Here is a 12,395-nt window from a genome sequence, read left to right as displayed (position 1 = left end):
TCTATTCCATTTTGTTCCATTCCATTCTGTTCTGATTAATTTCATTCTGTTCCATTCAGTTCCATCCCATTCCATTCCAATTAATTATTAAAACTGTGTGTTCTCACTAAACTGCTAAACTGATTTCTCTACCCATTGTTTTCAAATATTCCTGTAACTGGATCATGATGTAAATATCTTGTTTTTGACAGAAAACTGTTTAGTTTTTATTTCATAATCATAAACTTAACCCGGCAATCCAGCTATACTGGGAAAGGATAAGGAAATTATGGAACCCAATGAACTGTGGCAAGAGCACAAAGATTATAGAACATTCCAAGCAAATTGGGGTGAAGAGGTGCCCTCCTGAGCTACAGAAGGAATGGTCTGGTGGTTAAAATAAAAACACAAATCAAACTTCTTAGAGTTGCCCACAGTCAGCAATGGTGATCTTCTTGCTGGCCTTGCCATTCCTGTACCCAAAGCGCTCCATGGCTGCCACAATATCCAGGCCTTCTGTCCTCTGGCGAAGACCACATGCTTGCCACCCACCCACTCAGGCTTGGCAGCGCAGAGGAAAAACTGGGAACCATTTGTGTTTGGTCCAGCGTTTGCCATGGACAAGATGCCAGGACCTGTATGTTTCAGGATGAAGTTCTCATCCTCAATTTTCTCCCCTTAGATGGACTTGCCGCCTGTGCCCATTATGGCGCGTGAAGTCACCACCCTGGTCCATAAATCCCGGCATAATTCTGTGACAGCAGGATCCTTTATAACCAAATCCTTTCTCCCCAATGTTCAGAGCACAGAAGTTTTCTGCTGTCTTTGGAACTTTGTCTGCAAACAACTCAAAGGAGACATGCCCAAGGGCTTGCCATCGATGTTGAAGAACACGATGGGATTCACCATGACTGGTCACGGGCAGCTCTGGGGATGGGGACGTCTGCCTTTTTTTTTTTTTTTTTTTTTTTTTTTTTTTTTACTGAGCATTGCATTCAAGAAAGTCTAAGTAAGCAATACTGATTTACAATCCAAGGCCCAGGCCCAGAGATATCTGCTTCAGAGAGCACACCCCAGGTAATGACCTTTGACTCTGGGCTCACTCAGGGTCACCCTGGTAGAATTCTGTGATGCAGAACTGGAAGGCCAGTTAATGGCCCTTGCCTTCAGGAGCCAAAGCTCAGGGAGTGGGCTACCTTCGGGTAGTGTGCTCTGAACACACCAATCGCAGTTGCCTTTCAATGCACAGTGATATGAAATGACTTCTTAAAATGACCTGATTCCAGGCAGGAAGCCCCAAGGGAGGTGCATGAATTTCTTGTGAAGATCATCATTGTTGCTATTGGTTATTCTAGTAACAGGCATTTAGTAGAGTAGTATTTGTCTGGTGTAGTTGGAGTCTGCCTGGTTTACAGGTTGTTGATTTTAACTTTCAGGAAGGAAAACAGCTTTTGAAATAAATCATTGCCTAAAGCAACCAAAGGCCTTCGCATCACTTTTAATGAAGGAGAAGGCAGTGTATAAATGGAAAAGAGCAGACCATTATGAGTTCCAAGACCTGGAACTGAGTCTAAAATTGCCTCCCTGTGTGGCCATGGGCAAGCCATCTCACCTCTTTAGACTCAGCTACACACACACACACACACACACACACACACACACACACACACTGATTTCAGAGATAGGAAGGAAGAGAGGGAGAGAGAAAGAAACACCAATGATGAGAGAATCATTGATCAGCTGCCTCCTGCCCACCCGCTACTGGGGATCCAACCCACAACCCTGGTATATGCCCTGACCAGGAATTGAACCGTGATCTCCTGGTTCATGGGTTGATGCTCAACCACTGAGCTACACCAGCCAGGCAAGAGTCAGTTTTCTTACAAATATGACAAGTATAGCAATACCTTTCCTTGATTCACAGAGGCACTTGAGTGAGAAAAACAATAACATGTCTAAAGCGCATTGCAATGTCCCAAATTCTTATGCAAATGCTAATGGTTTCTATTGAGCATGAATGAGGACAATTAATAAATGTCTTCTAGCAATACTATAACTACCGTCTTACAGATGAGGAAACTGAGGCCCCAGAGAGATGAAAAACTTGACAAACAAATAAAGCAATTAGTGATGAAGCCAGAATTCAAATACAGGTCATTCTGGTTTTAAAATCCTTGTTGTGAACCACTAAGATGTGTAGACATTTCAGAGAAGATATGAGCTCCAAAGCCATGTTTGCCTTGACCATGAGGCATTTCGCCTGTCTCTTTGTACTCACAATGGCTGGTCCAGAGTACACGCTCAGTCTGTGTCAGCTAAAAATAGATATCCTCACTCGTCCTCTTCTTACTCTTTTTTTGGGGGACTCTTACATTATTGTTGTGATGTTTTTTTTTGGGGGGGGGATACAAAATTACTGTCACCCAGCATAGCTCACTGTCACATCTGAATTAGCAATAAACAAGGAAAAGGATGAGCTGGATTCAGGAATAAAATTTGTTCAGGTGAAAATATATTACAAACCAAATGACTGTTTAGTTCATTTTCAAATATGGGCACCAGGAAGGCGCAATGCCATCAGGATGTCACACAGAAAGGGCTCACACTGCAACTGCATGTTAGCAATTGTGAAATAAGCATCCACCTCGGCTGAGTTACATCTGGCTCCATGTGGGACCCGCTCATTTGTAGTTTCTTGCCTTTTCTGTGAAGGCCCTGGCTTGGGTCCAGCAGGGTAGAGATCACAGCTTCCTAATCCAGGGTTTTAACTGCATTTGACATGTGCGCAGGACAGAGAAAGTCACTATTGAATCTCTCAGGGCTGACACAATGAACCAGGGAGTGGCTTAAACAACAAAAATTTATTTTCCCATAATTCTAGACCTAGGTCAAGGTATGTGCAGGGTTGTTGTTATTAGTGCTTTTCTGAATGCCTTTTTCCCTGGCTTGCAGATGGCCATTTTCTCCCTGTCTTCACATAGCCTCCTCTCTCTGTGTTCTAATCTCCTTATAAGGATACCAGCCAAATGGAATTAAGGCCCATGCTAGTGACCTCATTTAGCCTTAAGTATCTCTTTAAAGACCCTATCTCCAAATATAGTTACATTCTAAGGTACTAGGGCAGTGATGGCGAACCTATGGCACACATGTCAGAGGTGACATGAGAACTCATTTTTTTGGTTGATTTTTCTTTGTTAAATGGCATTTAAATATATAAAATAAATATCAAAAATATAAGTCTTTGTTTTACTATGGTTGCAAATATCAAAAAATTTCTATACGTGACACGGCACCAGAGTTAAGTTAGGGTTTTTCAAAATGCTGACACGCCGAGCTCAAAAGGTTCGCCATCACTGGTCTGGGGGTTAGGTTGGGGGATGGGGACACAATTCAGCCCATACCAGTCACAACGTGGAGCAAAATAAAAGAGAAACGATGGGAATTGGATGGAGAAGTGACACTTTCAATCTTTAATAAAATCTTGGGACCTGGGACTGAAAGGGAGACAAACAGAATTCTTTAGGTTTGTGTATTTTTTTTCTTTCAGCCAAGATATAGATTTCAGTCACTTTTTCATGTGTCTGTTGTTAAACTCAAGAAGTCTCTTTCACCTTTGGGAATAGCAGGTTATTTCCCCGGGGAAAGGGCTTGTTTGGCGACATCTGGGCCCTCTGTTCATTCTGCGAGAACCCTGCTCGCACATTTACATGCACTTTCTCCCAGGAACCTTGGAGGAGGAAGAAAAATATTTCACCATCTGAGAGAAATCCCCCAGAGGTCAGACTGGTTTTGTGTTCTTGCAGAGCCTGTGAGGTGTAGAGCTGAAGGCGGGACCTTGTGGTGGCTTCAAGTGGAGCTTGTGCCTGTGGGTAAGTCCTCCACCCAAACTGGTATGATACCCACCATTCTGTCTACACTTGCTTTCCTGAGAAATGTCTTCGGAGCACTCTCTATGCTGGTTTTTGCTACTTCAGACTCTGCCTGGAATATTGGCACCCAAATACTAGTAGTTACCCCTTTTACATATTTTTCTTATTCAGGTTTATTGAGGTATAATATACATACAGTAAAATTCACCTTTTTCAGGTGTAGCTTGAAGAATTTTGAAAACTATATACATTCTGTAACTCATACCACAATTGAGATTATTTCTCTCTACTACCCCATGCCCCCAGATCTACTATGCCTTTGTATCTTTAAAAACATTTAGTAGAGTTCAAAAGTGAAATTATCTAGACCAATTGGTAAGGATGTAACTTAGAACAGCTAGAACACTATTTGAGTTATCTAATTCTTCTTTAGTAATCTTTGGTAGTTTCTATCTTTTAAGGAATTTGTCATCAAATTTATTGCCATAAAGTTGTTGAAAATATTCCCTTGCCATCCTTTTTCATATCTGTTGGAGCTGTGATGATGTTCCCTCATTCATTTCTGCTATTGGTCATTTATGTCTTCTTCTTCTTCTTTTTCTTCTCTTTCTCCTCCTCCTCCTCCTCCCCCTCTTCCTCCTCTTCCTCCTTCTCCTCTCTCTCTCTCTCTCTCTCTCTCTCTCTCATTAATCCTCCCCTGTGAATATTTTTCCTATTGATTTTTAGAGAGAGTAGAAGAGAGTGGGAGAGACACAGAGAGAGAAACATTAATGTAAGAGACACATTGATTGGTTGCCTCCTGCATGCACCCTGACCAGGGCCAGGGATTGAGCCTGAAAACAAGGAATGTACCCTTGACCAAATCCAACTCAGGACCCTTCAATCTGCAGGCTGATGCTCTATCCACTGAGCAAAACCAGCTAGGGCTCTTCTCTCTTTTTTATTTGGTCAGTCAGTTAGAGGGTTATCAATTTTATTGATAAGACTTTGTTGGTGGTGAATTATATCACAACTATTTTAATCTGATACTACGAATATAAAAATGAGACAGTAAGTACTCCAAACTTATATTAAGCACAAAATCCACCTAAGCTTCATATGCTTCTCAGTCACAGTTACTGTTTTGACAGGAGGGCTATAGGCAGGGAGCATTTATTGAGTGGGATGCGTAATAGTGGTGTTGCTATTCCAGTAGGTAACGTCTTACTTGGGCATCAGGGCAAAAGCAGTAAGTGATCTGAAAACCAGTTACTATGCGCAAACCCTATTCTGCAACTGTGGGGTCAGATGTCCTTTGAAAGTCAGAATTTTCGTATTTTATAAGGGGGATAAGCTATGTATGTTCTCCCTTGGTTAAGACCTTCTGGGGTGTCTGGCAGCATCTGATAATCAAACACAATGGAAAGACAATGACCATAAATAATATCATTGACTTTGCTGCCAAGAGAGTTCCTCCACATTGCTGTGTTTACCAAGACTTTTTGGATTTTGAGACTAGATAAGAAAGAACTATAAACAAACATGGTCAAAATTGCCCATGAAAAAGATACCAAATCTCCTATAAAACATGTCTGGCTGGTGTGGCTCAGTGATTGAGCGTCAACCCATGAACCAGGAGATCACCGTTCGATTCTTGGTCAGGGCACACATTCCCAGTAGGGGGTATGCAGGAGGCAGCTGATCAATGATTCTGTCATTGATGTTTCTATCTCCCTATCCCTCTCCCTTCCTCTCTCTGAGATCAATAAAGATATATTTTTTAAAAAATAAAGAAAGAAATACAATATGGCATATAGTTTTACATGTAGTGTTTCATCTTCCCACTAAGTCTAATGCTGCCAGTTGCTCCTCCAGGGCGGAACAGATTGCTGTTGCTTTGGGTGAGCACCAGATAAAGCAATTGGCTTGCATTAAGGGGCCCATGTTGAGTGAATATTATGCTTTCTCTCTTTATTTTTTTTGGCCAAGCTTGTATTGTTGCATTTGGGCAGATTAAATCAATGTATGTTTAATACAACTCTACCATAGATTCCTTGCTTGAACAGTTTTACATGAGCCGACAAGAACAGACAGGAATAAAAATAAACACCAGTGCCAAACTACAGCCTTCAAAATCAGTGACACATTTATAAGAAGTTAAAATGTATGCACAGAGATGGCAGAAAACGATGTATTCTGAGGTCTGCACAAAAACCAGTTAACGAGTTGGTGGTATCCAATTCATTAACACTTCTAAGTGTGAGGTTTTTTTTACTGCAGTTTTTAAAATAATTCAAATATATTTGAAAAAATGAAATCTATGTCAAATCCTATGGCTCCACCTAATAGTTTTCATGTCTCCATGGTTTATTCTAAATGTAGACAACAACACAGCAACAACAATAAGAACAGCACATTCATCATTATTAGCATTACCTGAGTATTTATTTACCATGTGTCAAACACTGTCCTTTGTGCTTAAGACATTATCTCATTTAACATCCATTTATTCTTTCAAAAATGCTTTCTGAACATCATTTGTGTTGCATTTGGCATTGCTTTAAATCGGTGAGACTCTACTGGGGGAGATTTTGCCTCCCAGGGGACATTTGGCAATAGTTGGAGATATTCTGCTTGTTTTAACCGGGGAGGTGTTGTTGGCTTCTGGTGGGCAGAGACCAGAGACACTAATAAACATCCTACAATGGACAGGACAGCCCCACAATGAAGAATCATTTTGCCCAAAATGTCAATAGTGCTCAGGTTGACTAACCCGGTGTGTGTGTGTGTGTGTGTGTGTGTGTGTGTGTGTGTGTGTGTTAGTTTGAAAGGTTGAGATTGGAAATTTAAATGGGGTGTTTAAGGAAGGCCTTACTTAAGAGGTAATATTGGAAGAAAGTCTTGACAGAGGTGAGGGAACTAGTATGCATGCGGATACCTGCGATAAGGTCAGGGAAGAGTTACTTCCAGGCAAAGGGAACAGCAAGAGGAAGGGCCCAAGGCAAAAGCATGCAGGGCTTTTTCAATGAATAGGGAAGAGATCATTGTGACCTGCAGAGAGTGTAGGGTGGGAGGGGACACCGGGTCAAAGCGATGGGGGGGGGCGGGGCTAGAGTTTATTCTGAGTGAGATGGCAGTCATTGCAGGTTTTGAGCAAGAGTGTCATGAGCCAATTTATGTTTTGAAAAGATCCTGCTGGCCAGGGCACTGAGAATTGACCATTGAGGGCCAAGGTTGGAAACAAGGAGATCATTAAGTAGGCATGGCAACAATCCAGCGAGAGGTTGGAGTGACTTAAACAGGGTTCCAGCACTTAAAGGTTTTTGGACTCTGGACCTATTTTCCAAGGTTGAGGTGACAGATTTTGTGAATGCATTTGGGGTGTGGGGGGAAGAATTAAGAAAGTTTACTTTTTTGTTTGCTTGTTTTTGGACTGAGCCCCTTAAAGAATGTAATTGCCATTTACTGAAATGGAGAAAGCTTGGGTAGGAGTCGCTTGGGGATGAAAATTAGTATTATTGTGTTTAATTTGGATGTGCTTATATATGTTTAATTTGAGATGTCATTCAAACAGTCAGGTGGAGATGCCGGAACACATTTAACCACTCTGTGAAATAGGTGTTACTACTCCCGCCTTGCAGATGAAGAATCAAGAATAAAGAGATTGCATATCTTGTCTAAGATCACCCGGGTATTAAGCAGGACAGCCTGGATTCTGTTGTCACAAACTGGCATCTTGCTAAAAAATGACATCAGCCCCTCTCTCCTGAATGGCACCTCTTTTCGTTTGTTTGTTTGTTTGCTTGTTAATCCTCACCCAAGGATATTTTTTCATTGATTTTTAGGGAGAGTAGGAGAGAGAGGAAAAGACAGAGAGAAAAACTGATGTGAGAAAAACAATTGGTTGCCCCGACCCTGGGGGAATAGAGGAATAGAACTCGGGACCCTTTGGTCTGCAGGCCGATGCTCTATCCACTGGGCCAAACTGGCTAGGGTGATATGACGCATCTTAGTCTCCATTTCTGTGGATGACCTTGACCAACTCTCAGAATGAGAAGCTCTCTTGGGATAGAGCCTTTTATGCAGTTGGCAACTGAAAGTGAAGCTGCTGTGTCTGGCAACTTTTCTTTGACTGATTGTGGTAACTTCAACCACAGGGTAAAACCTAATGAAAAGAGAATTCCTCAGGTGCAGGCAGCTTGAAAGGACCATGCACTGAGCACTGACATTAGAAGGACCATTGACTTTGGAATCCTGCAGACAGACCCCCATTAAAACACAGACTTCATTACTCACTAAACTTTATATCCTGAGGCCAAAACGTGACTTTGCCAAGTCTCTGTTGAGCAAATGGGTAATGCACGTGAGAGCATTATCGCTGTGATGGGTCCAAGTGGCCCAGTGGCTTTATACCCCAAAGCTTAGGCTTGTACCTGATCAGCCCCGAGAAGAGTCCACCATTCACTGCTTTGGTGGCTGAAGAATCTGGATCACTTTGCTACATTTTTGTTTATTGTCTTTCCACACTTTCTTTATTTTTTAATTTTTTATATATTTTTGTTGATTCCAGAGAGGAAGAGATAGGAGAGGGAGATAGAAACATCAATGATGAGAGAGAATCATTGATCGGCTGCCTCCTGTACACCCTCTACTGGAGATCGAGCCCACAACTCGGGCATGTGCCCTTGATAGGAATCAAACCCAGGACCTTTCAGTCTGTATGCAGATGCTCTACCCACTGAGCCAAACCAGCTAGGGCCCATGCTTTGTTTACTGTCATTTCCTTGCTCTAGAAAGCACGCTTCCTGTCTCTTCTGTTTACTGTTCCGGATGGTGCCTGGCACATAGTAGGTGCCCAATGACTATCATTTGAATGAAAACATGAAGAATCCTCATTGTAATTATCCTTAGGAGCTTGGCTCTATTCTTATCCCCATTTCACAGACGTGAAAACTGAGGCTTAGAAAAACGGAGCAATGATCAAAGAGGTGAAGGAATTCAGAAGTACAAATTGATAGTTGCAAATAGTCACGGGATGTAAAGTACAGCCTAAGGAATATAGTCAGTAATATTGTAATAGGTGGGTACCGGAAATATTGGTGAGAACACTTTGTAACGTGTATGATTGTCTAACCACTATGCTGTATGCCTGAAACTAATCTATAATAATAAAAGTGTAATATGCTAATTAGACTGGACAGCCAAACGGCCTTCCTTCCAAAGCTGGGGATGGAAGGGCCGAGGCAGCCGCTGTGGCTGCGAGGGCCGAGCCCCTTGCATGAATTTCGTGCATCGGGCCTGTAGTACAAAATAATATTGAATGTAAACTGTAATTGAAAAAAATTTAAAGATATTTAATTTTTTTAATATATATTTTATTGATTTTTTACACAGAAGAAGGGAGAGGGATAGAGTGTTAGAAACATCAATGAGAGAGATCGATCAGCTGCCTCCTGCACGCCCCCTGCTGGGGATGTGCCCGCAACCGAGGTACATGCCCTTGACCGGGAATCGAACCTGGGACCCTTCAGTCCGCAGGCCGACGCTCTACCCACTGAGCCAAACCAGTTCGCAAAATATTTAATTTTTTTAAAAAAAGAAAGAAAAAATGGAGCAAGGTGCCTGGAGTCACCACCTCGCAGGAGGCATCGCCTGGTCCTGGGATAGTGAACAGCTGTGGAGTTTGGAAGGCCCTCCACTGAGGATCCGAGAACAGCAGGTCTAATCATGAAAGCTTCTGAAGTTCACTGCCCAGCTCTGCTGTTCGCCCTCTCTGCATCCTAACTCCGTCCCTAAGTGGGAGGTGAAAATAGCAGTACCCCACAGTTTCCGTAGCATTCAGTGAGTTAATAGAAATACAGTGCTTAGAACAGGGTAGCAAGTGCTATTATAAATATTAGATGATATGAATATACTTTGCTGTTTGCCTTGCAATACATAAGCACCTTGCTCCCCTCTTCTACTTCCACCACAGTCTAGGTGTTTTGCATTTTAAGTGTGTCTAACCTTTAGCAAGGTATTTGTTTACACATATATTTACCTAATGTGTGTGCGTGTCTGTGTGTGTGTGTGTGTGTGTGTGTGTGTGTGTGTGTGTGTCTTAAATTGCCCATTATGTAAATGGCTTTGGTTTAGTAAGCAGAAAATGCAAGGGTATGGTTAATGGGAAATTGTTCTGTGCAACTCAGAAAACTGAAGAATCGTAAAAGAATCCCCCCGAGAGACAGTCTGATGAAGGTGTAACCAACCCATTTGCAGGTTTTTATTCTTAAATAATAACCAGCCGCTAATGCAGTAATGGCCCCGAGCAGAACATCGATTTATCCCGGGCGAGGTGGGTTGTGTTTCCCTGCTACACTGCCAGCTGTCGTCTTTGATAGGAGGCTGCCTCTCCTCGAGCCGGTGTCTGTCAATCAGCTTTCAAGGAGAAAGCTTCGAAACAGCATGGAGGCTTTGCCATTTCTTGGATGGGTGATGGCAGGGGTGGGTGTGTGTGTGTGTGTGTGTGTGTGTGTGTGTGTGTGTGTGCGCTCTGTTTGGTAGGAGCCATTTACTTTTTGCTGAGCTAGAATCCAGCCTGTTAGGATGCACTGTGCAGTCAAACTTCTTAGCAGATTGGGGCAGCTCTTCAATTCCTTCAAAGAGAAGGCCCCTTGGCATTGTCCTCCAAAGCCGCAGGCAGAACTCCCCTTTGATCCGGGCAAATCTCCCTCTAGTCCTGAAGTCCGGTCCCTTTCTGCCAAGAGGGAACACCATTTCTCAGTGCAAGTAGATCAGGTGGAACAAATCTCTCCGGACAATTACAAAAAAATTAGCCTGCTATGCAGATGTCAAAGGAGATTATTAGTTAAGGCCAAGTGGAAAATTCTTCTAATTCATTCATTCAACGTTATTTATCGTGGGCCTACTATGCGTCAGGTAGTTTGCTAGGTGGCAGCAGGGTAGGGTGGATATACGATTATTGAAAAACTAAAAAAACACTTTCTGTTTTGATTTTCTTTATGAAAGCTGAGATTTCAAAACAGATGTCCCAAAAGAAACCTCATGTCTCTAGTTAACAGCCACTTTAAACACCTGCTGTGTGCCAGGAATTGTGTTAGCAGCCACTGTGAGAAAATGAATGTGACCCTCAGATCTTAACTGTGGGACATGGTGCCCATGTTCAAAGCTATTTGCCAGTGGGTTCATACTCTATGGTCGGCAGAATTCAAAGATGCCCCCTTGCCCAATGTCCAGCCCTAATCCCCAGGAATGTGAATGTAATAGATATCACACTTATGATTATGTTACAAAAGGAATGTTGCATGTGCAGTTAAGATTAATCAGTTGACTTTGAGTTAATCCGGAGAGCGAGTGTCCTGGTGGAACTAACCTAATGACTTTAAAAGCAGTGTTGTCGTTGTCTCCGGCTGGCAGGAGAGGAAGTCAGAGGGAGAGGACTTGATGTAAAGGAGGTTGCTGAGGTGGAGGGGCCTTGGGAAGAGGATCTAAGAGCAGCCTCAAGCTACCTGATCGCCAGCCCGGAAATAGAGACCTCAGTCCTACAACCCAAGGAATTGATTTCAATCAGCAGCATGCATCTTTGAAGCAAGTTATTCCCAGAGTCACCAGATAAGTCCAGTTGACAATTTGATTTCAGCCATGTGAGACCCTAAGCAAAGAACCCAGTTGAAACTGCCTGGACTTCTATGGTTTTATAAATGGGTGTTGTTTTAAGCAGCTAAGTTTGTGGTCACTCATTATACAGCAATTTTTTTAAAAAAGTTTATTTTCTCATTAGTTATTCTGCATTTTTATAGTTTGTAGTTTAGATATCTTAACACTTGAATATGTAGTTCCTTATAATTGATAATAAAATTACCTCCTTAGATTGGTGCAAACTCATTTACAAAGTGCTTTCACATACAATTTTTTTCATTTAATGTTCACAGCTTGTAAGAAATCATTATGTCCCTGTTATAGATGATGAAACAGAGGGCGAGACATAGTGTGACTTGCCAAATAACCTCTTAAGTGGTAGCAATGGGATTTGAATTCAGGCTCTGGCACTTCATCAAACTCATCAGAAAATTGGCAGCTCACCCTCGAGGCTATTATTAATCCTGATTTCTCTTTATTACCCCTAACATCATCATCATTGTTATCATCAGCATAGAGGGCACTCTCTTCCTGGATGTTCAGTAAATTCAAATTAAGTAAATAATGACAGTTAAAAAAATTTTTAAAGTCAAAACGTTTGTGCAGGATTTATTAGGTACCATGGCACTTGCAGCAAACAAATGACAAGTGTCCTCTTGGATATATATACATGGCACTGAGGCTGGAAAATAGTCACCAAGAGGACATGCCTCTGATGCATGTGAAATATATAAAAAATAAAAATGGACAACTTTCTGTGGCTAATTTATCAAATAAGACAATTCAGCAATCTTTTCTTGCCCCTCTGTGAATTTTTTTCCAGCTTTATTGAGATATAATTGGCATAAGCATTGTATTAGCTTAAGGTGTACAAAATAATGATTTGATATCCTATATAATAAAGAGGTAATATGCAAATTAACCCTCACA

General features: G+C 41.9%; 1 pseudogene; it reads right to left on the bottom strand.

The window, feature by feature from the left end:
* Window positions 1–400: 400 nt before the first annotated feature.
* Window positions 401–10,487, bottom strand: LOC118670837 (annotated as a pseudogene).
* Window positions 10,488–12,395: the final 1,908 nt, after the last annotated feature.

Source organism: Myotis myotis, unplaced genomic scaffold, assembly GCF_014108235.1.
Source record: "Myotis myotis isolate mMyoMyo1 unplaced genomic scaffold, mMyoMyo1.p scaffold_m19_p_16, whole genome shotgun sequence".
NCBI lineage: Eukaryota > Metazoa > Chordata > Mammalia > Chiroptera > Vespertilionidae > Myotis > Myotis myotis.
The sequence above is the reverse complement of the archived record's forward strand: the minus strand, read 5'-3'. Positions and strand labels throughout refer to the sequence as shown.